This window comes from Rhineura floridana, chromosome 6 (assembly GCF_030035675.1).
Source record: "Rhineura floridana isolate rRhiFlo1 chromosome 6, rRhiFlo1.hap2, whole genome shotgun sequence".
NCBI lineage: Eukaryota > Metazoa > Chordata > Lepidosauria > Squamata > Rhineuridae > Rhineura > Rhineura floridana.
Genome location: NC_084485.1, coordinates 17737977 through 17764882, shown reverse-complemented (window position 1 = coordinate 17764882; position 26906 = coordinate 17737977). Strand labels below are relative to the sequence as shown.

General features: G+C 42.4%; 1 non-coding gene across 1 annotated transcript; it reads left to right on the top strand.

Annotated features, from left to right (window-relative positions):
- The first annotated feature begins 3294 nt into the window (after positions 1-3294).
- On the top strand, positions 3295-3363 carry TRNAT-UGU (transfer RNA threonine (anticodon UGU)). The gene has a single exon. It is a non-coding gene; the product is annotated as a tRNA-Thr (tRNA).
- Positions 3364-26906: the final 23543 nt, after the last annotated feature.

The following is a 26906-nucleotide window of genomic DNA, read 5'->3' as shown; positions in this document are numbered from 1 at the left end:
ATCCCACCCTTTCTCCCAGCAGGAGCCCAGGGCAGCATTGGGAAAATCTTCCTAACTGTAAGAATGGGACGACAATGGAACCAATTATCTAGCGAGGTGGTGGGCTCTCTAACACTGGAAGCATACAGGCAACTGGACAGCCACATGCTGGATATACTTCAACGGACTCCTGCATTGAGCAGGGGGTTGGACTTGATGGCCTTATAGACCCCATCCAACTCTACTATTCTATTATTCTAAATGCATAGTGCAGATGTGGCCTGAGTCAGACCATTGCTCCATTTAGCTCAGTTCTCCAGGCTATCAAACTGGGGGTATCTTCCAGCCCTACTTGGAGAGTTTGAGGATTGAATCTGGGGTCCTTCTGTATGCAAAGCATGAGCCGTGACTCTCCCAATTAATATTCTAAGAATGGTCTTCCTACCTCTTGTTCGGACACTGACTATGCTGCCATTGCCTTTGTTCCAGTCAGTTCAACCTTCCCTGAAGTTTCCTGAGAAACTAAGGATGACTTTTCTGGATTGGAAGATGGTTTAGTTCATGGACAGCTGGTGCCTCTACAAAGTGGGCATTCTGTGACACCATCCCATCTGCCAAGTCAGTCCTACCACACCTTCCCTTGGCTCCACCCATGTCAAGCACATTCCACCTGGTCCACCCAAGCTTAACTCATGGAAGTGCCTCTTATCAAGCATGATGGTTATGTGAAACATCCATGTAGAGATGTAGTATACTGTTATAGCAATAGCTGTGATTTTTGGATTTCTTATTCCTTGATTCATTACAGTGGACCTTGGCATGAGAGCAAAAGTAGCCATGCTTTTTGGAAAACCAGCCTCCCACTATACTCAGACTTCTTGGCTCTGCATGTGTGAAACTAAAATTCCAACCTTTAACATCTCCAGAGGAAAAGAGCTTCACACTAATAACACTACCATCCAAGTAGATCTACAGCCTTTTGAAATACAAAGGATATGTCATCATAATAATAGAATCATTATGTTAAGTACTTTGACATAAGATTTCTTCAGAACAAGATTTTTTACATTAGACATCTGACAATGATGACAGGACTTTATACTGAGCTTCTTGTAAATAACAGAGCAATTAACTTAATGCATGCATCTCCAGCCGTTGCATTTCAAAGCAAATTCAGGATGTTCCTTGTTTCCCACTAGTCAAGTAGGCAGTGTCATTCATTCCCCCTCCTAAAATTACATGTAACTCTACAAGGGCAGGAAAGGTATTTAGGATCAGGATTCCATGGGGTGAGGCACATCTTTTGGGCCTCCATGAATTCCTCCCTACTGCACATTGCAGCACAGCACAGGACAACCAAACCAAGGAAGGATGAGATCGCTCATGTCTCACTCTAAGTTACATTGTGGGTGGAGCTTGACTCCTGAGCTTGGTATGAAACCTCATTCCTGAGTTTCACATTTTTGTTTCCCTCTTTTTCGTTCTCTTGGGTGAAAGTCAATGCAATCTTGGATGTGAGTCACACAGGGCATCTTCATAGTCTCTATAGTAATCTATCTACTCTGTCAACTGAGTGAATGTATTCAGTTAGACTGTGCTCGCAGTATCACTGTAAACTATATTTTTTCCTATTTCTCCTTTGAATAAAATTAACCTTTATTTTATCTGTGTGTGCTTTCTTGTTGGGCTTTGGGTGGATCACTGCGTATAAGGGCAACGTGTGGTTTTAACTCCAGTAAAAGGTTCCGTCAGTTCTAGGTACGTGTTGGGTTACTTGCAGTATGCACATATCTGGGCCATTCACATGCACACAGGTTTTAACAATACCTCGGATTGGAAATGCCTAATACTGGGGAGAAATAACAAGACAGATACTTTCCCAACACTGCCAACTATGTAGAAGGCTGAGGTGGAGTTTGAGCCACAAGCACCAAAGTATTCCTTTGCTCCAACATTTGCTGCAATGCCATCGGATGCCATAATGGAAATTGCTCTTCTTGCCCCCCGCCCCAATCAGCATCCAGCGCAATCAAGCCAGAATTGGTGTTATTGGCTCAGGCCACCTGGCCCCAGTTAGTGGTCTGGCTGTCAAACCCTCCACTAACTAGTTTCCAAACCATCTTTGGAGGCAGCCCCACATATAACATGCTGTGCACCTTCTGCTTCAGGTTCTGTGTGGCCCCATTCAGAAGAGGTTGTACTCTTCTGGTCTGAGAACCACACACTAACAGTGCCTCAGACGTATCTGGATTGACCTTACTAGTTCTCGTCCAGTCCATTTCTGCAGCCAGACACTGGTTCAGCTTATCCCACACCACACCTTGGGAGAGATCATAGTCTGATCCAGCCTCTTGTAAGGTCAGACAGAGTCAAGGTTCAAACTAGGTTCTACCTGAGTTTGAGCTTGGTCTCTGGATTTTACCTGATTCAAAGCTTGGTCTCTTCACCACTACTCTACACTGAATGCTTGATAAGACTCAAAAATATTTAAGGTCATTGCACACATCATTACTAGGTCATCACTGAATTTCATGTGAAGTGACATTCAAATCAACATTAGAAATCCTCACTAAGACAAAATATCTGAGGATTAGGCAAGGAAACTAAGAGAATTGCAATAAAAGACCAGGAAAATTGCTCTGGAGTATTCTGACCATCCCCAACACCCATTATAAAAGTCTGGTCTGGTGCCATCAAATGTACATCTAGCAGTCTTACTAAAGAAGCAACATCTTTGAATTCTTCACTTACTTGTGTCAACTGGTTTGTGTAGGTTATGACCTGAACAGGATGTCAACATTTCTCTGTGAGCACATGAACATCTATAAGAAATGATTTATTCCTTAATGGAATAATTACCCATAACTTCAATGATCTTTGATACAGATCCTTCTAATATTATGCCAGTATTATTAGTGGAAAAAGAGGTAACCAATTTGTCATTGTTTAGTCATATAAAAATATCCAGCTCCTTAAGGCATGCCGGAGATAAGAGGTTTTCTCACTCAAAATAAAAATAAAATATAACAAAATATTTGCAGGTAACATTCTCATAATCTCCCAAACCAAACTATGAAAAGAGATGCAGAGGAAAGGAGGATGACTAGTTTTAGAGCTTTTTCTGTTATCTGTCTATCTAGGCAACTTTTGTATTTTTTCCCTTTTCCTTTCCATCTTATTGTATTCTATGAGTGACGTTTGCACTTTGTTGCATTATGCCAAACATCATGAGCACCAATTGTTGGGGAAATCTGAAAATAATACATAGTTAACTTTTTAATTATTTCTTTCTTGTCTTGACTATCCTGGGGAAGGGCTGTAGCTCAATAGTAGAGCATCTGCCTTGTATGCAGAAGATCCCAGGTTCGATTCCTGGCATCTCCAGGTAGGGCTAAGAGAGAATTCTGTCTGAAATCCTGAAGAGCCACTGCCAGTCAGTGTAGACAATACTGATCTAGATGGGCTAATGGTCTGACTCGGTATAAGGCAGCTTCCTATGTTCCTGTCATACATATGGAGGATAAAGCTATCAGCTACTAACTATGATGGCTATGTTCTACCTCCTTTGTTAAGAGGCAGTATGCTTCCGAATGCCAGATGCTGGATATTGCTTGTGCACTTCCCATAGGCATCTGGTTGGCTTGGGGGCTTCCCATAGGCATCAGTCTAGATGGGCCACTGACATCTTGACATAAATTGGATTGGGGTCAAACTCCAGACTGATTTTCTGAGTATTTTATTAGCATTCATAGGGTTGCATCCATCCTCTGTCATGCTTGAAGTAAAACCATTGAAATCAAGGGGGATGACCAACTTAAATCCTATTGATTTCAATGGGTCTGTTCCAAGCATAACTAACAGTGCAATCCTAGGCATCTTTGCTCAGAAGTAAGCCCCATGGGGGCTTACTTCCAGGTAAATGTGTCTAGGATTTCAACAGAAGCCTGGATCCAACCCAAGGGGAAATCTACCAGTGTTACCTTTCTTCGCATGAACTGAGAATGTTATTTTGACTTGATTCAATAGCCAGACTTGGTGGCCTGAAGATAGAGTCTAGGCAGATGCTGGAAAATGAAGTTCAGTGGCTCACCATGTGGGGCAGCCACACACAAACCCAAAGGCTCTGGATAGAAACAAGTATATAGAGTGAAACTACTAAAATCATTTTAATAAAACCATATTTCTCCTTGAAGCCTTTCTCTGACATTTTCTGGTTCCTTGAAGAATCTGACACAGTGAATCATACAGAGATGCAGCTGACAGCGTCCTGTCACAGATGCAGATGGGGAGATCTGCAGTTCACAGGAACCTTTAATAAATCAATTGATTTTCATTGCACACTAGCAATTCTCCTGTGGAAACACTAGTGCGTGCAATGTGTTGGAGGTTTCAACTTGGGGGTTCTGTTAGGCATCACACTCTCTGTTTCACCATGCCAGAGCTTGGAAAAGTTACTTTTTTGAACTACAACTCCCATCAGCCCCAGCTAGTATGGCCACTGGATTGGGCTGATGGGAGTTGTAGTTCAAAAAAGTAACTTTTCCAAGCTCTGACATGGCATATTTCCAGAGGAAGAAATTGCTGGCAAGCTATCCGCTGCGCTGCACTGATGATGGACACCCAGTGCTATCGAACCTACTAGCCCAGCAGGGTCAAGTGACAAAGAGGCCAATAGGATTCCAGCTTGTTCTATAATGGTGGGTGACTTTTGGCTTGGTATGGCCCTGTCTGTTTTGTTGCTCCCTTTGTTTGCCGGGGGAAGGCAAACGTTCCAGGTAAACAATGAAAATTAACACCAGCTATGCCAATTAATGTGGCTTATTAGTTACTTAGCACCATATATATATACTTCAGTACCTTATAGACTTAACACTGAAGAGCAGCAGATATTTCCCTGTTCAGCTACTGGGAGACTCCCTTCTCTAGATCTTAACAGCAGCAGCAGCTGCTGGGTCACACACTCCCTCCTGCCCAGTATCTTATTGCTGGCATGTGGAATCTCAATTAAACAATGCTTTGCTGGCATTTATATACTAGTGGTCTGTCCCACCCCTTTGACCTTATTGGTTCCTTCAAAGGGGCTTACCCAGCCAATCAGGATAACCCATGTGCCATCCTCATGTGCAGTGTATGCTTGTTGTTGATTGGTGCCTTAAACATGCCCGTGCATATCTCATTGGCCCTACCAATGCCTACATCCTGTCAATCAGAATGTAGGATTTCTGGGCAGGCTGCCAAAGGAGATAAACACATTCCTGTCCCATATTTGGGCTTCCTAGGCACATTCCTTCCCCATGGATTTAAGCCATTCCTTAAAGGGCTCTTCCTGCTTGGCACTACCTAGCAAGCCCCCACACATCCTGGCACTTTCTGTGACCTGGACCCTCCAGGGGCCCCCCCATCTATATTTGGGTTTCCTGGCCTTAGACGTTTCTTCCTGCTGGATGTCTAACACTGCCCAGTAGCCCCCACTCCTCCTGCCTGAATGTTACACCATCCATTCTTACACACAGAATTAACTCTGAACAGGATATAACTCTAAGGCAGGGGTGGCGAACCTTTGGCACTCCAGATGTTGCTGAACCACAACTCCCATCATCCCTGCCCATGGGCCATACTTGCCGGGGATGATGGGAATTGTAGTTCAGCAACATCTGGCGTGCTAAATGTTCACCACCCCTGCTCTAAGGCCTCTGCTTATTGCCATGGCATATGCCTATGTCATATAAAAGCATATTATTAAGCAGTTTCAGACCCTTATAAAGGCTCCAGATAGGGCATTAAAGGATTTCTGGATTTCTTTGCTCCATGAGACCCAATCCATTTGCATTACATTGCCCAACTATTTAAAAGTTTTTGCCTTCTCTGTGGGGTCCTACCAGAATGTGGTTGGGACAATGAGTTGTGATAATGCTGCTGGTAACTTACCTGTAGGGCTGTGCAGCTCCCCGATTCAGGATTCAGGACTCAGGACCCAATCCAGTACTTCAGAGGATCTCCAACTCAACCTAGGGCTGACCCAGATTCAGGGCCCAAACTGATTTGGGGGTCTTGAAAACGAAAAATGAAATGGACTGCCTTCAAGTCGATTCCAACTTATGGGCGACCCTATGAATAGGGTTTTCATAGTAAGCGGTATTCAGAGGGGGTTTACCATTGCCTCCCTCTGAGGCTAAGAGGCAGTGAGTGGCCCAAGGTCACCTAGTGAGCTTCATGGCTGTGTGGGGATTCGAACCCTGGTCTCCCAGGTCGTAGTCCAACACCTTAATCACTACACCACACTGGCTCTTACACATTAATTAATTAATTAATTACACAGTAATTACACAGTAATTAATCCCTAATTAAGCATGCATTTGGGAGAAAAGGAGCTCCATGCACGCTGCCTATGTAGGATTTCTTTCTGACATGACACCAGGATTTAGCATAGCTGATGTGTGCTTGTATTTGTGGGTTGGTGTGGAAAGACATTGAAGTCAGGTTAGTGTGTAACCTACTGATCTAAGAACATAAGAAGAGCTTGTTCTCACAGTGGCTTTCCACACATACTTATGAGAAGCCTGCAAGCAGAACCTGAATCCAACTGGACTCTCCTTCCTGCAGTTTCCAGCAACTGGCCTTCAGAAACATAATGCTTCCAACCATAAAGGCAGAACACAGCTATCGTGGTCTATAGCCATTGCCAGTCTTGTCCTCCATGAATTTGTCTAAACCGCTTTTAAAGGCCATCCAAGTTGGTGGCCATCATTGCCACCGGTGGGACTGAATTTCATAGTTTAACTATATGCTGTATGAAGTAGTACTTTCTTGTATCTGTCCTGAAACTTCTAATATTCCATTTCATTGGATGTCCATGGGTTTCTCTAACATAAAAAGCCCCAAATGCTGCAATCTTTCCTCATAGGAGAGTTGCTCCGTCCCCTTAATCATTTTGGTTGCACTTTTCTGAATCTTTTCCAACCCTACAATATCCTCTTTGAAGGGTGTCAACCGGAACTGTACACAGGAACCCAAATCTAGTATCAGGTATGATAAATTCTGGAGTAACGTAAACCTCTTAACCAGGGCTTTTTAAAAAAATGAGTACTGGTACTTATACCTTGATAGGAGTGCTCTCCCCCTCTAGGATGCACACCTTAACATGGTGAGGGGTTTGAGAGTGTTGAAGAATCTGAGAGCAATGTCATCAGGAGTCTAGACCAAGAGGCTAGACTCCTAGCAGGGTCACCCAAGGTGGAATGGTCAAAGCTGAGACACCACACTAAGATGCATCCAAACTCAGAAAAAGGCAATGGTAAACGACCTCTGAATACATCTTACTCTGAAAACCCTATGAATAGAGTATCAAAAATGCAACATGAGATAGTGCTGGAAGATGAAACCCCCAGGTCAGAAGGCACTCAATGAGCTACTGGGGAAGAACAAAGGACAACTACGAGTAGTGCTGTGACTAATGACGCAACTGGGTCAACACTGAACGGAAGCCTAGACGCTGATATGCACGGATGTGAAAGGAGAGTCCGGAGTTGTACAACGTACACAACAGGAACATGGAATGTAGAAGCATGAACCAAGAAAAGTTAGAAATTATCAAGCAAGAAATGGAACTATCAACATTACAGTACTTGGTGTGAGTGAATTAAAATGGATGGGAATGGGACATTTTCAATCAGGCAACTACAAAATATTTTATGCAGGAAATGAGAAATGAAGAAGACACGGGATTGCCTTAATAGTGAGAAGTGTTGTAGCAAAAGCTATCAGGAGCTATAACATAAGGTCTGAGTGAGTGATATCAATGAGATTTAATGGGGAACCCATTAACATAACCATAATCCAAGGCTATGCTCCAATGGCAAATGCAGAAGAAGAGAAATTGGAAAGATTTATGCAGAAGTACAGGAAGAAATCGATCACACACCAAAAATCATATTCTTAAAAATCTTGTTCTTAATCTTGTGCATTAAGAACTGGGGCTTAGGAGACAGGAATGAAGCAGGAGAAAGACTTATTGAATTCTGTGTAGCCAATAATTTGTTTCTTGCAAACACATTTTTGAGCAACCAAAAAGGCATCAATATAGGAATCAAACTGATAATATAATTGGTAGCAGAAGATGGAGAAAGTCCATACTTTCTGCAAAAACAAGACCAGGAACAGACTGTGGTAACTTGTCATGAACTGGTCATATCAAAAATCAGAGTAAACCTAAAGAAGAACCACAAAACAATCATAATGCCAAGATACAATTTAAATAACATCCCAGAAGCATATAAAGATCAAATAAGGAACAGATTTGAGGCGTTAAACTTAGTTGACAGAGAAGCACAAGAACTATGGAGTGAAATCAGAGACACTATCAGGGGAGAATGCAAAAAGACAATACCTCTAGTTAAAAAGAGAGAAATACCTCAATGGATGACTGAAGAAACTCTTAAAATGGTTAACGAGAGAAGGAAAGCAAAAGCAAAAGGAGATAGAAACACAGTCAGAACCCTAAATGCAACAATACAGCGACTAGTATATAGGGACAAAGACAACTATTACAATAGTTATTGTATAGAAATAGAAGAGGACAACAAAAAGGGAAGAACAAGAGCCCCATTCCAAAAGATTAGAGAAAGGAAAGAGAAATTTAAACCACGAGTAGGGATGTTGAATAATCAATAGGGGAACACACTGACTGACTGAGATAACAGGAAGATGGAAACAATACACTGAAGAACTCTATAAAAGAGATACCAGGATGACAGATTCATTCATGGAGGAACCGTATCATGAAGAACCAGAAATTTTAGAATGTGAGGTGAAAGCTACTCTTAAAATACTTGGAAGAAACAAATCACCAGGAACAGATGGCATACCAATAGAGTTGCTACAAGCTACTGAGCCTGAAACTGTCCAATTTTTTTTCCATACATGGAATAATGAAACGGAGCAAGTAATTTCAGAAGGAAATCGTTCTGTGGATATGTCCATTCCTACCTGGAGATTACAGCAAAGCCTTTGATTGTGTAGATCATGAAAAACTATGGAATGTTTTAAAAGAAATGGGGTGCCACAGCATATGATTGTTCTGATGCACAACATATACTCTGGACAAGAGGCTACTGTAAGGACAGAATATGGAGAAACCAATTGGTTCCCAATCAGAAAGGGTGTGAGACAGGGATGTATTTTATCACCTTATTTGTTTAATCTATATAGAGAACATATCATACAGAAAGTGGGATTAAACCAAGATGAAGGAGGTGTGAAAACTGGAGGAAGAAATACCAATAATTTAAGATATGCAGACGATACCATACTACTAGCAGAAACCAGTAATGATTTGAAACGAATGCTGATGAAAGTTAAAGAGGAAAACACAAAAGCAGAACTACAGCTGAACATCAAGAAGACTAAAGTAATGACAACAGAAAATTTATGTAACTTTAAAGTTGACAATGAGGACATTAAACTTGTCAAAGCACAGCCCAACAAAAAAAATTTTTTTTTTAGTTGCCAAGGATGTTTGAATGACTTTAGGGTATTTTGAGGGTGCTAAATCCAAAAATGACATTAGTTTTGCCGAATTAGCTCTAGTTTTTGAGATAATGGATACCCCTCAAATGACGATTGTACCCCAATACGACCTGTAGCTGCTGACATATGCAGCAGGGTTTGGTCTGTCTTTTTACTCTTGAACATTGTTTTGCAAGTTTATCCATTGCATATAATATCATATTGATACTTTTTTTTTTTGAAGAGGAATATGAGTTCTTCACGAAGAGGCTGCTTAAACAATCCTAATGCATTCTGCTACATTTGTGGCGAACAGGGCCGGTTCCAAAGGGCAGCCAGGTTGGGCACTGGCCCGAGGGCCCCGCAGCTCTAGGAGCCCCTGGGGGGTCCTCCGCTCCCCTTCCATGATCCCATGGATCGCAAGACAAGCTTCCGAACCGCCCGCCATCCCCTGCCATCCCCAGCGCTTCACCTACCTTTCTCTGCTGTTAGCGCAGGGTTGCCATCAATAAAGATGGCAGCCGAGGTTTCCATAAGGGACTGAAGCTTCTGCCGCCATCTTGGTTGATGGCAGCAATGCGCAAACAGCAGAGAAAGGTAGGTGAAGCGCTGGGGATGGCAGGGGATGGCGGGCGGTTCGGAAGCTCATCTTGCGATCCACAGGATCGCAGAAGGGAAGCAGAGGGGCCCGGGGTAGGCTAATGCCCAAGGGCCCCCGCATTCCTGGAGCCGGCCCTGGTGGCAAATACACTGTGCAAAAACAAAGAAAAAACATCACTGACTTTGTAAAACAAGCATATCTTGCTTATTTTGGAGTGAAGCTTGGAGATCAAGATAAGTCTTGGGCTCCCCATAAGGTTTGCAAAACCTGTGTAGAGTGCCTATGACAGTGGAAAAATGGAGAAAGGAAAAGTTTAAACTTTGGTGTGCCTATGGTGTGGAGAGAGCCACAAAACCATCACGATGATTGTTATTTTTGTGTTGTGAATGTGAAAGGCTTCAATCGCTACAAGAAACATAAGTGGGAGTATCCTGATTTGGACTCACCAAGGCGACCTGTGCCACACAGCGAAGACATTCCCATACCAGTGTTTACCTCACTGCCTGACCTTCCATTGTCAGTTGTTGAAGAAATGCTGGACATGGAGTGTAGCACAGGTAGTAGCCCTGGAAGTGGATATGAAGAAAGCTTTTCAACACCTGAGCAGTTCTCCCAAAAAGAACTCAATGATCTGATACAAGACCTCAGTCTGTCAAAGCAAGCATCTGAACTTTTAGCATCCAGGCTAATGGAAAAGAACTGTCTACAGCCGGAAGCTAACGTAACAGCTTATCGGACAAGAGTGGAGGGACTTCTTCCATACTTCAGCCAAGATGAAGAACTTGTATACTGCAATAACATTCCTGGAATTCTTCTCCAAATGGGACTACCGGAATATCGACCAGAAGATTGGTGGCTTTTTATAGACAGCTCCACCAGAAGCTTGAAATGTGTTTTATTGCACAATGGTAACCACTATGCATCTCTCCCAATTGTTCACTCAACAAAACTTAAAGAAGAATATGAAAATGTCAAAATGGTCTTGCAGAAGCTCTGCTATCATGAGCACCAGTGGTCTATTTGTGTTGATCTAAAGATGGTGAACTTCTTGCTTGGGCAGCAAAGTGGATACATGAAGTACCCTTGTTTCATCTGCTTGTGGGATAGTAGGGCAAAGCGAGATCATTGGAAAAAAGTGACATGGCCTTCAAAAGTGACATGACTGTAGGTGCAGCAAACATCATTAACAAACCATTGGTTGTCAGAGAAAAAATCATTCTCCCACCACTCCATATCAAGCTTGGACTGATGAAGCAATTTGTTAAGGCCTTGGACAAAGATGGTGATTGCTTCAAATACATTTGTAGATCGTTCCTTGGACTGACTATGGAAAAACTAAAAGCAGGAATCTTTGATGGTCCTAAAATTCGTAAACTCATCAATGATTTGAATTGCGCTAAATTTATGAATGATGTTGAAGCTTCTGCCTGGTGCAGTTATGTCTCAGTTGTCAAGAACTTCTTGGGTAACCACAAAGCAGACAATTATGAAGAATTGGTGCAAAACATGCTTGCTAACTTTAAACATTTGGGTACTAATATGAGCATAAAGGTACACTATCTCCATAGCCACTCAGACAGATTTCCGGATAATCTTGGTGATTTTAGTGAGGAACAAGGGGAGAGGTCCCATCAGGATATAAAGGTGATGGAGGAAAGGTATCAAGGCAGATGGGACAGACACATGATGCCAGACTACTGCTGGAGCCTCCAACATGATTGTCTTGATGCCCCACATAAAAGAAAATCGTACACAGAGCGTTTTTCTATGCATTAATTGTGATTATCTGAATCAGCTTACTTTGTTTTAATGTTATTGTACTGAATACAACACCATTAGGTATTTCATGTGTTTACTTTTGTATGATTTGAGACAGTTTCCATGTCATTTGTGGGTAGGCTATGCCTGACCATTAAATTTTTTGAATTTGTTATGTTTTTCTATGGGGGCATCCATTATCTCAAAAATTAGAGCCAATCTAGCAAAACCGATGCCATATTCAGAATCAGCGACACAAAGTTACCCTAAAATCGATCAAACATCATTGGCAATGAAATTAGTGTTGACCAGTGTTATCAGTACCTTGGCACAGTCATTAACCAAAATGGAGAACATTGTCAAGAAATCAGAAGAAGAAGGCTAGGACTGGGGAGGGCAGCTGTGAGAGAACTAGAAAAGATCCTCAAATGTAAAGATGTATCACTGAACACTAGAATCAGGATCATTCAGACCATGGTATTTTCAGTCTCTATGTATGGATGTGAAAGATGCACAGTGAAAAAAGCAGATAAGAGAAAAATCAACGCATTTGAAATGTGGTGTTGGAGGAGAGCTTTGCGCATACCATGGGCCGCAAAAAGAGAAACAATTGAGTGTTAGAACAAAAACCAGAACTATCACTAGAAACTAAAATGATTAAACTGAAGTTATCATATTTTGGACACATAATGAGAAGACAAGATTCACTAGAAAAGACAATAATGCTGAGAAAAACAGAAGGGAGTACAAAAAGAGAAAGACCAAACAAGAGATGGATTGATTCCATAAAGGATGCCACAGACCTGAATGTACAAGATCTGAACAGGGTGGTTTATAACAGATGCTCTTGGAGGTCGCTGATTCATAGGGACGCCATATGTCATAATTGACTTCAAGGCACATAACAGCAACAAAGAGAGCTGTGGATGCTAGAACAAAATAGTTGCCACAGGCAGCCAAATGAAGAGGTGCCGGTCCTCCATACCAGTGAGTACCATCATAAAAAAAAGCACTGCTCTGAATGATATAAGCAGTATATAAATTTTAAAAAGAGAAAAAAAGGAAAGGAAAAGATACAGCTTTGAAATCTGGCTTGGTTGCTCAATCTGAGCAGTTTCTCTCTCAGGCATAGACTAGCTGCTCTCAGGCTCTTCATTCCACTTGAAGACCACTCCTGACAGTGTGCCCTGACACACAATTTGGGAATTACTGAACTATAATTATCACTGTTGAGATAGGCATTAATTCAGACAGCTTGTGCAACAGCTGAAGGCCTTGGCCAATTGTCCCAAATTGTGAATATACTTTCAGATGCAATTCCTGACCCCATCTGCTTCCTCCTGTCTCTGCTTGATGAGAGGCAACCTAAATTGGGTTCATTACTAGCCATGAATCTTCTGATGATATTAGAGTTTGACCACTAGAGTCCCTTCTTATGGTCAGAGTGTTTTCCTTTGCCCTGCATTACCTCTCCAAAGACCTATCACTAAACTTGCAGCCTCAAATATATCCTCAGGGAAATCAATAACAAATCAAGCCAGCTATTCACTCAGATTTATTGGCAAAACCAGGTGAAGCTGCCAAAAATCTCCAAGAGTGGGTTGTTGATTACCAAGGAGGCAGTGTAGAGCCACTCATGGCTGAATTTCAAGCTGATTTGATAAATTTCACCTGCAGCCCCTGATAATGCAAGTGCTCAGTCAAATGGACAGATCCTCAACTTGGAGCGATACACTTCATTCTGCTTCCTACATGGACCTATCTGGAAAATGTGTTATCCATTGTAGGTTAGGAAAGCCATCTCTGACACACTTTCCAAGTTACGGATTATAGCTGTAAAATACATTCGGGGTGTTTGTGTTAAAATAAATTGAAAACCTGAAAATACAGCACTCATTTTTAAAATGGCATTGATTATACAAAGCTGCCTCATATGGAGTCCAACCATTAGGTCAACTAGCTCAGAATTATGTGTACTGACTGGCAGTGGCTCTGTTAGGTTTCCGGCAGGAGTCTTTTCGAGTCTTAATTGGATATGTCAGTGATTAGTCTTTGATGTTTTCTTTTTCTCTACCTTCTCTGACTCATTCAGAAAAATCAATTTGGTGGGGGAAAGATATTGACGTTGGGGGACCCTGTGTCATAAGCCTAAACACAAGGGTTTGTTTTTATATCAGATACTGAATTTGATCATGTGAAATCCCACCTTCACGCTGCACTCAGTAAAGCAGCTACGTATACTTTAGGGTCTGACTACTGAAGTCTCCCCTGGAGAGGCAGAGAAAGCTGGTGGAGATAGTAGAGTTACTGACCACCTTCAGCAACAGTTGTTTACCTGTTTTATCATATTTAGCAACTAGTTGCCTTTGCTCTTCCACCCTCCCAAGCCCTAGGAACATTTAGACAATACCATGAGCATAGATAAATCTGGTGCCCTCTAGATGTTGCTGGACTCCAACTCTCATCAGTCCGTCTAGCATGGCTAATCATCAGAGATGATGGGAGTTACAGTCCAGTAATCAAGAACCTCTAATCCATGGGACAAATTAGGGTAATCATGGGCCCTAATGCGGCCCATGAGGCTGTTTTCTCAAATCACACAGACATGCCCCACACCTGAGATGATCATTAATATGTGTTGGAGGACATGTTGGAGGACACAAACCATCTGGAGGACATCAGGTTGTCAAAGATTGCAGTAAGGCAGGGGTGGGAAACCTTAGGCCTGGGGGCCAAATGTGCCCCTCTAGGCTTCTCTGTTTGGCCCTCGGAACTCTCCCCAGGCCATACTCCCTATCCTCAGACCACACCCATCATGGCCCTATTTCATACCATGAGTGCTTTTACCAAGCTGGAATGTGTCACTGGACTCTGAACAAGCCTCTTGCTTGTCTGGATGGAGGACAGAGAGGGTGTGTGTTATAGCAACTAGACTACCATACAGAGACAACATTTACGTCCATTGTTCTGCCCATCCTGCAGTAAGGAGTAGTTTCTTGGGATCAGGGCCTGGGATCAGGGAAGCTTATGGGGTTTGACAGACTGCCTCCATCACAGTTTCCAGCTGCCCATTCCAACTTGAATGAATATGTGATATTCAGAAAAACGGCAAGGCCCACATGACTTGTTTTTGGGCATCTGTATCAAAGTGCAAAATGTTAAATGAGAAGCGGCCCATACAAGCAAAATGGCTAAAATGGCCTTGTTCCTAATTGATTTGTTAATACTAGCAATGTGGCCACAAACAGGGTTTGAAAGGCATGTTTTTTTAAAAGAAAACACCCCACACACGTATTGATGCCGCTCACTTTTCTTTGGCGGTGAGAACGCCAAACCAACAATTAATTTTCTATTATCCTTAAACATTGCTAAAGGGATGGATGCTACTCCCCACCCCGACCTTGTCTCACTTTGTTTGCAATTGCTTGTTTGAGTTGGCAGTCTTCTGCATTTCTTAATTGGAAAAAAGTGTCACCTGAATGTTAATTTAATAATTCAATATATTATTACACTTTCCTTTGGCTAATTGGGCCCCCTCCTTTCTTTGCGAGTATAATTAGAAAAGGATGACTAATTTGTGAATCTAAAGGAAGCTTATTTCAAGTTAATGCATCAATTGTTCCTTAACCTCAGCAAGATCAGTTAACTCATAATGCTACAGACTTGGGGCCCCAAGTATTCTTCTTGGGGGCCCATATGTTGTTGGCCTACATCTCTCCTCATCCTTGATCAATTAGCTAAGATGGCTGGGATGATGGAGGTTGTAGTCCAAAAACATCTGGGGACCCAAGTTTGAAGAGCATTGCTGTAGACCAGGACTAACCAATGAGGTGTCCACCAGGTTATTGGGCTCCAGTTCCCAGGGCCAGCACCAGAGGGAGCCTAGGTCGGGCCCTGGCCAAGGGTCCCTGGGTCCCCTAAAGGGCCCCTCCTTAGGGTGGGTGGGTAGAGCTCCCTTCCACAATCTGTGTCAGCGTCAGCTCCCAACCCTGTGGCAAATCGTGAGAGGGAGCTCCCAGACAACCCCCTACTGCCGCTCAGGCCCCACCTACCTCTCCCTTGATGCAAATGCTGGTTGTGCTGTGGGTGCAAGCCTGCTATCAACCAGGATGGTGGCCAAGGTTTCTCTAAGGGGCTGATTCCCCTTGTGCAATCTTGGTTGATGGCAGGAATGTGCACGCATAGCCCCTTAGGGAAGCCTCAGCTGCCATCTTGGTTGATGGCAGGCTTGCACCCACAGCATGACCAGCATTTACATTAAGCAAGAGGTAGGTGGGCCATGCAGGTGGGTGTTGAGAGCCTGGTTGGCAGTAGGGGTGTGTCTCAGAGCTCCCTCTCCATGATCCGTGACAGGGTAGGGAGCTGATGTTGCTGCGGATCGTAGAAGGTAGGTAGGTGAGGCGTGCATGCAGATGCCAGGGCCTGGGGCAGGCTGGTGCCCAAGGGCCCAGCATGCCTGGTGCCGGCCCTACCAGTTCCCATCAGTTCCCAGCCAGCATGGCCAATGGTTGGGGATGATGGGAGTTACATTTCAACAACACTGGAGAGTGCACTATTGGTTACTCCTGCTATAGTGGTTGCCATGATGAAAGGTAAACATTGTTTCCACATGTGATGCAGAAACATTGTGGGCATGATCCAGCCCTTACATATGTGGGCCAGGTAGCACAGATGTGTTCCTGCCCACTGAACCTTATTCCACCCAATGGTGAAATAGCACATGAAAAAATTTAGAGGCTTTCTGACAATAACAAAAGTGAAGCCAAAACTCAAAAACGATGATTGCAGCTCAGCTAGAATTAGGAGTGGACCTAAGATGGAATGCACCAGTATAGAGGAAGAACCAGGAGAAAATCTGGAGACCGTTTCCTGGAACCAGAATTGAATCCAGCATGCTATGAGCAGAGCCCAGCAGAATCTGGAAATTATTGGCTTTTGGTGCTCCAAAACTGTTTACCTGGAATAATGTTGTTTTCCAGCTCATACCAATAAAATACTGAGAGTTGATATTTTAAAACCTAACAAAGAACAAGTAGTGTCATCTCTCAAGCTGCGTATGCTGTTATTGTTATTCACGGTCAGTGGGTGATGTTTCAAATAACCTCTGCATATGGATCTAAAGCTGCATTTGTAGTAGATGCTTCTAAATAAATGAGTGTCTTTGCAGCATGAGACAGCCATTGTCAAGGCCACTGATTCTCCCTATTTTCAAGGGGAGGGGGAGCGGGGAGGACATATTTCTTTGCCAAACTAAGAAGTACCATAGTGAGAGAATTCCCTGGTTTGGACTGGAACTCACAGGGTTTAAAAAACCTGAGTCCTAAGTTCCAACTGGACATGAATCTTCCAACCTCTTGAACAAGCTTCCCAAAATGTGAAGGTTGACAAAAGGAACTCTTTTTACATATTTTTTGCAGGTTTCCCCAAGGTGAAGGTGTTGCTTTGCTTCAGTAGTTTGAAAGGGGGAAGGTAAAAAAAACTGAGAGTGGACAAAATGGGGGGGGTGACGGAAGCCTGACCTCCATTGAGGATAAGTGGGGATTGGGGCCCCTCCACCCTTCAGATGCAGGGTTATTTTCCCCACCCTATAGCAAGATAAAGCCGCTTCATTACTTTGCAGGGGGGGGGATCACTGCAGGGACTGTTTATTTATTATATTTATATCACACCTTTCTTTCAAGGAGATTCTCCTCTTCCCAATTTTATCCTCACAACAACCCTGTGAGGTAGATTAGGGTGAGAGACAGTGACTGCCCAAGGTCACCCAGTGAGCATCATGACCGAGCAGCAATTTGAACCCTGGTCTCCCAGGTCCCAATCCAGTACTCTAGCCACTACACCACACTGAGGAGAGGGGTGTGTATTTATTTATTTATTTATTTATTTTTAAAACTTATATATGTGTATGACTTGTGAGCATAATAAGAGACCTGCTGGATCGGGCCAATGGCCCATCTAGTTAAGCATCCTGTTCTCACAGTGGCCAACCAGATGCCTACGGGAAGCCTACAAGGAGGACCTGAGTGCAATAGCCCTCTCCCCTCCTGCCATTTCCAGCAACTGGTATTCAGAAGCATATGGCCTCCGACAGCAGAGGCAGAACATAGCCATCAGGATTAGAAGCCTTAATCTCCATGAATTTGTCCAATACTCTTTTATAGCCATCCAAGGTAGCACTGGCCAACACTGCTTCTTGTGGGAGTCAATCCCAGAGTTTATGTGCTGTGGGAAGAAGGACTTTCTTTTGCCTCTCCTGAATCTTCCAAAATTCACTCTCATTGGATGTTCATGAAGTCGAGAATTATGAGCAAGGGAGAAATTTAGTACACCTCTATCATGCTCCTCCCTTACTCGCATTTTCCTAAACTAAAAAACCTCAAATGTTGTAACCTTTTCTCATAGAGGAGTTGCTTCAACCCCTTGATCGTTTGGGTTGCCTTTTTCTGAACTTTTTCTAGCTCTGCAATATCCTTTCTGAGGTGAGCAACCAGAACTGTACACAATATTGTGCTAGCCCTCCCTTCCCATTCCACATTTTGTCCTAACAGGTTATTTTCCTCCCATTCTCCCCGTGCAAGATAATGGGGCTGTTTCATCCCATTGGCTTGCATGACAATCTGGAAAAGTAAGCCTGGGGGGGATTAGGTTAGAGGCAGGGGTGTCTGTCTGAGGGCCATTGAGGTCTGTCAGCCAGTGGAGGCAGGTGGAACCTAGACCTGGTGGGCCGTCTATGAGGTCATGCAGGCAGAGCCTATCAGGTTGTTCCTAGTGAGGCCCCCATCTTCCTCCCTTGTAAAAAAAAAAAATGCAAACACTTAAGCAGTACAGCTGTACACATACATAGCACCAAAAAGTGTCTTACCTTGATACATCATTCACCAAGATAAAATTATAGCTGAGTGGGGTATGGCTGAGCCCATGGCTGAGTGGGGATATGAACCCTGGGCTCTCAGGTCATAGTCCAACACTCTAACCATTAGACTACACTAGCATATGACGCAGTTAAGGTTACACTAATGGAACACTATCGGCTGGCAAGATTATCAAGGGTTACAGCTAGTGTAATCAGCTGATTCCCAATGCAAAACACAGTTCCCAACAGTGAAGGGTTCATCCTATGTACAATTTATATTAATGATAATGGTAATAATGATCATTGTTATTGTTACGTGCACAAGCCCTGTGGCAGTGGCAGGCCTGGTCAGAGAGGAACTATTTCTGGGGTTGCCAGGCCATCCCATCCCCCTACTGCTGTGCTGGATCAAGCCAAATGTGAATCAAGTCCAGCATGGCTGCAAAAAAGGCAAATGCTATATTAGGCTGCATTAACAGAAATATAGTTTCCAGATCAAGTGAAGTATTAGTTCCGCTCTATTCAGCACTGGTTAGGCCTCATCTTGAATACTGCATCCAGTTCTGGTCTCCACACTTCAAGAACGATGCAGACAAACTGGAACAGGTTCAGAGGAGGGCAACAAGGATGATCAGGGGACTGGAAACCAAGCCCTACGAGGAGAGACTGAAAGAACTGGGCATGTTTAGCCTGGAGAAAAGAAGACTGAGAGGAGATATGATAGCACTCTTCAAGTACATGAAAGATTGTCACACAGAGGAGGACTGGATCTCTTCTCGATCATTCCAGAGTGCAGGACACGGAATAATGGTCTCAAGTTGCAGGAAGCCAGATTTCGACTGGACATCAGGAAAAACTTCCTAACTGTTAGAGCCATATGACAATGGAACCAATTACCTAGAGAGGTAGTGGGCTTTCCGACACTGGAGGCATTCAAGAAGCAGCTGGACAGCCATCTGTCGGGAATGCTTTAATTTGGATTCCTGCATTGAGCAGGGGGTTGGACTTGATGGCCTTATAGGCCCCTTCCAACTCTACTATTCTATGATTCTATGATTTTGCTTCCCACAATGGAAACTAGATGAAGCAGAGTTAGATGCTAATAATACTTTTCTGTGGCTTGCCTCCTTCAGCATATTCAGAAGTAGTCTACCTCTGAACAGGAGAAGGAAATGTATAGCTAAATGGAACATGCAACTTGAGAGGCACTCTACCTCTGAATATGCTGAAGTTGGGGAGAATATGCTGAAGATTGGTGAGTGGGGAGGGCTGCTTGAAGGTTTGTGTGTGTGTGTGTGTGTGTGTGTGTGTGTGTGTGTGTGTGTGTGTGTGTGTGTGTGTCTTGAGACCAAAAGCACTTTCTGTTGTTGATGTTGTGAGCCATGCTAGCAGAGGGTGGCCCAGTAAGCTAAAAAGAGTTTAAACATGTTGATACCTCTGCAAGCTCACAAAACTGCTTTTAGGAACATAAAACATATGAGAGCTCTGCTGGTTCACACCAAAATAGGGATGGACGAGAATTTCGATTCACTTTGCGTTTCAAGCTGAATTTATCAAATTCGCACTTTTCAAAATAATATGAGAATCGAAACGCAGCCATCCTTCAAAATTCACACTTATACAAATTTTGAGATGCAGTTTGCCAACCAACCAATGTTTATAAAAATCCACATTGTTTTTTGTTATTTTCACTCATATAGTTGATCATTTATATTGATTTGAGTTCTTTCTGTATCTGCTAGTCGCTGCTTTTACCAATCCATTTTTTTCACTCAGAAAAAATATTGATATTAATACCGATATTTTAAAGGAAATATTGATATTTTGAAAGAAATATCAATATAATCTTTAAAATATCAATATATCAATATTTTGAAGGAAATATTGAGATTTTAAAAGGAAATATTAATAAATGACCATTCTTACAATTGAAGTTTTAGAGGCAGATTAAAAAATCTGTTTTCAAAAATAGCCGTGAAAATTCACTACATTAAAATCTGATCCTCAGCTATTGAGAATAAGCGAATTAATGGAAAACTCAGTACCAAATCAGAATTGGCCAGAATTCTAGCACATCCATTCTCCCAACCAAAGAAGCAGACTCAGGACTAGAAGACTGGGTTTTTCTGCATGAAGCTTTATTCAGGAAGTCAATACGAACACAGCATCACACTCTAGGCATGAATCAGAATACTGGAACATCTCTCAGGATACCAAACTCTCTAGGCTTATCTCACAAACATTTCTCTTCCCCTCTCTCTCTGATCAGTCCCCTGTACATACAGAAATGGGGAACACACACACACACTTTTTTTTTTTTGAGGGGATCTGGGTATAAAGTCAGATCCAGTAGAATTAATCTGAACCTTGAAAAACGTTGAGCTGAAAGAGGAAGTGAGAAAACATATCTTCCAGCTTCAGTTCTGTACTTTTTTCCCCTCCCTTGAAAAGTAACCACCCTATGTCCAAGGACACAAGGAAGGGGGGTGGGGTGACTCTCATGGATGGTATGCTGGGGACCCTTAATCTATATAGTGACTTGTTACACACCTATACCTTTCTTTTAAATAGTGGAACAGACCAGTATATTAGCATTTTTATATACCACTTAATGCATTCAGAGAATTTACAACTAACTGTAAATTGTTGCTTTTATGTTATTGTTAGTTTTTATTGTTAGTCTCTTAATGTTTTGATGTTTACATGTTCTGCTTTGTACGTCGCTTAGAGTGGCTGACAATTCAGCCAGATAAGCGACTAATAAGTCGAATAAATAAATAAATAAAGGGGTGGAGATGACAGGAAGGAGTTGCCACAACAGCGTTACCAGGCTTTTGTATCAGAGAGAGGTGGAGACTTACTTCTGCAGGTCAATTCTAGGCCTTTCTTGCTTTTGATATCAGGAGAAGGCTTTTTCTAGGAGCTGGAAGCATCTTCTATTAGCAAGCCCAGAAGCTTCTGAAGACCTTTCCCCTGTGCCCCCTTCATTTCTTCCCGCAGTTCTGGCAACCACTCTCACCAAGATCTATACCCCACTGTTCATCCTCCCACTATTGCCAAAGGTTCTTCTTGGGGCCCATGACATTTCTCAGGAATAGAGGTCTCCTAACAACTTTCAGCACCCTTCACAAATGACACTTCCCAGGATTCTTTGGGGGAAACCATGACTGTTTAAAGTGGTATGATACTGATTTAAATGTATGGTGTAGATGGTATCTGAATGTTATGGGACTTACTTCTGAGTGCATAGGATTGCATCAGAAAGCCTCCTTTGGCTCATATTTATTTATTTATAAAAGTATTTATATATCCCTATTTATATATTGCAATACCAGGGCACTGTACTGCAAAATGATCCCATAAAACATCATTAAAGACAGTACAAACCATTATTACAATGGCTGGCTAATCAAAAACATTTTAAACAACTGCACAGGTGCATCCAGGGGAGGCTGGTCCATTAGAGTGCTTGGGGCACTGCCCTATGGACCGCTGTTTGCCCTCAGCCAGCCCCCACCTACCTGCCTTCTTTCTTACATCTAGTCCAGAGGGTGCCACTGTCTGTCAGCTTCCTAAGGAAGTCTCAGAGAATTGCCATTATAGAACTCAACAGGGAGGAAGAGAGGGGCAAAACTAGAATTAGTTGGCTCTGCCTGTCATTGGCTCTGACTCCACCTGCTGTTGGGCTCCCTGAGTGCTAAGTAGGGATGGAAAGATCTGTCAAATTTGGTTCTCTCAGTTTCTCATTTTTCCACTCTTAAAATTCAGTTGTCTACATTTCTGCAGCAATTTGCCATTTTTTTAAAAAAAACACAAAAGTTCTCATGAAAATTCTCCAGCATTTTATTGTGAATTTCTCCTAATAAACACATTTTTGTATTCAGTTTTGACCAATGTACACATTTTTGCAAACTGTTTTTCATCATATAGTACATTTTTGCATGTTAATTTCACTCATATATTCATTTTATGCATTTTTGTAAACATTGTACATTGTAAAATTCAGATAAGTGCGAATTTTGAAGCATAGCTGTGTTTCGGTTCTCATATTGTTTTGAAAAATGTGAATTTGATAGGTTCTTCTTGAAATGTGAACTGAATTGAACTTCTCACCCATCTCTGGCTGAGATATAAGGGCTCAGGTGGTCCTTAAGAAATCTTGGATCCAAGTTGTTGGCTTTGTGTATCATCACATACAAATTCTTTCGTACTTCTTTGGAATCTGGCCTTAGGCTGCTATACCCACTTTCCTGAGAATAAGCCCTACTGAACCTCATAGGACTTACATTTGAGTAGTATAGGATTGTGGGGTTAACATCTTCTTATTCCAGGCAAACCCTGGTTTGAGGATCTGTAGGAGGGATTTTCACCTTCCCTACCACAACTCCCTAGAGAGGATTACATCACCCTTTGAAAACCATGGCCTCAAAGGCATGGAAAGACATCATCCCATGACATGGAGGTTTCTGCCTGACCGGACTTGATAGAGCCATCGACATAAATTGAAAGATGAAGAAAGTTCACTGGCTGATACGAATCAGCTTGTCCAGCCGAGAGGCAAAGATGACAGCTGAAAGATTCATGCTTTGGCACAGAAGGCACATTTTCAATGAAAGGAAACTGCTGACATTCCACCAATTTAAGAGATGAAAGGCTGATATCACTGAGCTGATGTGCTTCTCTCTCCCCCCACCTGTTCTCTCACCACTTTAATGCATCAGCTATATTCCTGTTGATCCCATGGGCAGAAGAGAATGATAACACAACTACAGAGCATTCTGTGTGTTTGTGTGTGAGAGAGGCATTGTATGCTTAGCTCTTTGGAAGCAAGTTAAATTAAATTAAATTAAATTGCCTCCTCTCAGTCTCCCCCAAAGTTGCTCAGGGGTTATCTCTGTATAGGACTATTGCATGTAAACGGGACAGCACATCAGTGCCACTGCCTCTGGCCCTAATGATATGCCACAGCTGGTTCTGACCCCTTAATATCCATGAGTGGCTGATGGTGTATCCTGTGCAATGAGGAGTCCCAGTTGTTTGGAGCCAGGAGTGCATTCACCTATTCACATGAAGATTGTTTTAAACTGTGTTTATTTTGTATGAGAAATTCACACTAAAATGCTGGAGAAGTTTCATGAGGTTTTTTTTTTTAAGCAAATTGAAGCAGAAATGTGGAGAACTGAATTTAAGGCTGGAAAACTAAGAAATGGAGAGACCCAATATTGACAGATATTTCCACCTCTACTCTTTGCAGATATCCATGCTGAAAGTGCAGGGTTTTTTGCAGGTGAGGCCAGTGGGGCCATGGCACAGTCCTGCCCTCATTCCCTTCTCCACATGATAGCCTTACGCATGGATAGGGATGGAAAGATCTGCCTGTTTCGGTTCTCTCTGTTTCTCATTTTTCCAATGTTAAATTCAGTTCTCTACATTTCTACAGCAATCTGTGAATTATTGTTTTTTTTAAATCCTCTTGAAAATTCTCCACCATTTTAGTGTGAATTTCTCCCAATAAACACATTTTTGTAGGCAGTTTTGACAAAGGTACACATTTTTGCAAGCCATTCTCATCATTTCATGCCTTTTTGCATGTTATTTTCTCTCATGTATTCATTTTTATGAACCCATTCCCCTAATATATGCATTTTTGTAAATGTTGTTTAGTTGGTGAACTGCATCCCAAAATTCTAATAAATGCAAATTTCAAAGGATGGCTGCGTTTCAGTTCTCATATTGTTCTGGAAATTGCAAATTTGATAAATTCTGCTTGAAATGCGAACTGAATCGAAATTCTCACCCATCCCTACTCATGGATCATGTGTTTCTCCCAGTAGGAGACCAGGGCAGCAAACAAAAGCAATAAAACCGCTTTAACACATAATAAAAATAGACTTTAAAATATATTACAACAAAACAACCATTAAAAACATATTAAAACAAAACATCTTTAAAATATCTTTTTAAAAAAGCTTTAAAAACATCTGTTTTTTAAAAAAGGAAGGTTTAAAAATATTAAAAAGCAATTCTGACGCAGACTGCGGTAAGGTCTCCACTTAAAAGACCTGTTGAAAGAGGAAGGTCTACAGTAGGCACCGAAAAGATAACAGAGATGGTGCCTGCCCAACATTTAAGGAGAGGAAATTCCAAAGGGTAGGTACCATTACACTAAAGGTCTGTTTCCTATGTTGTGTGGAATGGACCTCCTGATAAGATGGTATCTGCAGGAGGCCTTTACCTGCACAGCGCAGTGATCGATTGGGTATATAAGGGGTAAGACGGTCTTTAAGGTATCCTGGTCCCAAGCTGTTTAGGGCTTTGTACACCAAAACTAGAACCTTGAACTTAGTCCGATAGCTAATAGATAGCCAGTGCAATTCTTTCAGCAGTGGGTGACATGCTAGCAATACCCTGCCCCAGTGAGTACTCTTGCCACCACATTTTGCACCAGCTGCAGCTTCCAGACAAATCTCAAGGGTGGGCCCACATAGAGCACATTATAGTAATCCAGCTTGGAGGTAATCAGTGCATGGACAACAGTGGTCATGCTATCCCAGTCCAGAAACAGCTGCAGTTGTCTTACTATGTGAAGCTGGTAAAAGGCACTCCTAGCCACTGAGGTCACCTGGGCTTCTAGTGACAAAGATGGATCCAGGAGCACCTTCCAAACTACGAATCTGCTCTTTCAGAGTGTGTACGATTCCATCCAAAGCAGGCAACTGACCAATTATTCGAACTCGGAGACCACCAATCCACAGTATCTCCTTCTTGCTCAGATTCAGGCTCAGTTTATTGGCCCTCATCCAGCCCACCACCTTTATTTTGCCTTTGTCAATCATGTTATTTTTAAAAGGTGGAATTTGTACTCTTTAGTTGATTTTCATTTGTAATATTTTACTTCCCAAGGCTTAGGGGACATTTTGTTTAGTTAGTTGCTATGTTTACTATGAATGTTCTTTGTGTTTTCTTAGCTGATTTTGATGTGTAATGTTTATTTTGATAAAAAAGAGAATGCCCTATTGAGTTGTTAATTATGTTTCACAGAATGTAGAAATTCTTTGATATTTTTGTATTTATTTGTTTAAGACGTTTTAGCCTCTGTTGTAAATCGCTTAGAGCAGGGGTTCCCAAACTGTGGTCCATGGGCCACCAGCAGTCTGTGAGCTTCATTAAGGTGGCCCGCCGCATACCCACATTAAAGATTCATCTCGGTTTTTAACTGTATATTTATTGCTTCTTTTTATTATATTGCATGTTATTGTATTACAATTATATGGAATGCAAATTTTAATACAATAAAAGAAGCAACAAAATACAATTAAAAATCCACAGCAACCATTCTACAGGATCCAACACAGCCCATTACAGTTGTGACAGCAGACGGAGAAATCGTTAAGCGGTGCCATGACCATCAGCAATTTTCAAGTGGTCCATGGGGAAAAACAGTTTGGGAACACTGGCTTAGAGTTTTGTTTAAATATAATCAGTGCATAAATTGTCCAAATAAATAAATGAATGAATTGTATCCAGGAGAAGAGCATGGCTGGCTGGAGCACTCAAAAGAAGCATATCCTAATTTATAGCCCCAGTAACATGCAGTAGCTTAGCAGCATTCCTTCAGAAACCAAAGTCTACTCAGTTTTTATAGAGGTGAGCTGGTGACCCCCTTATTCCTTTACTAAAGAAGGTCTGGAACTCTTCTCATTATAAGATTCCTGTAAGGCTTAATTGCAGCAGAGGCTCCATGTCAGTGGGGCATTGGAATCCACTCTGGGTTTTCCAGGAGTTGTCCAACATGCCTCCACTGCTCAATTGTATTTAATGATGGTGATGATTACTCACTCACTAATCATTGTCCAAAGTTTTATAGACACTTTTCCCTCTCCAGTGCCCAGGACTGTGCAATTGCTCCACTCACAGCCCTCTACTTTAGCCATCCCCATCTTCTTGGCCTTTGCCTCTTCTTCCTTGCTCCCTCTGAGATTGTGGTAAGGTTTCCCCTACCAGAGCTTGGAAAAGTAACTTTTCCAAGCTCTGCCTAAACCTCAGCTGGATGCTGCTGCTTGCCACTCTCCCATCCTGCCCTTCATTTTGTATGGAAGTAGGAGCTGAGTCAGCCTCTTCAGGCTGCTCCTGCAGCCAGGCCATGTCCTTCCTGGTCCACCGAGGATCTAGGGAGGCACAGCAGCCAGGGCTGCTCACGGCTGTCTCCTG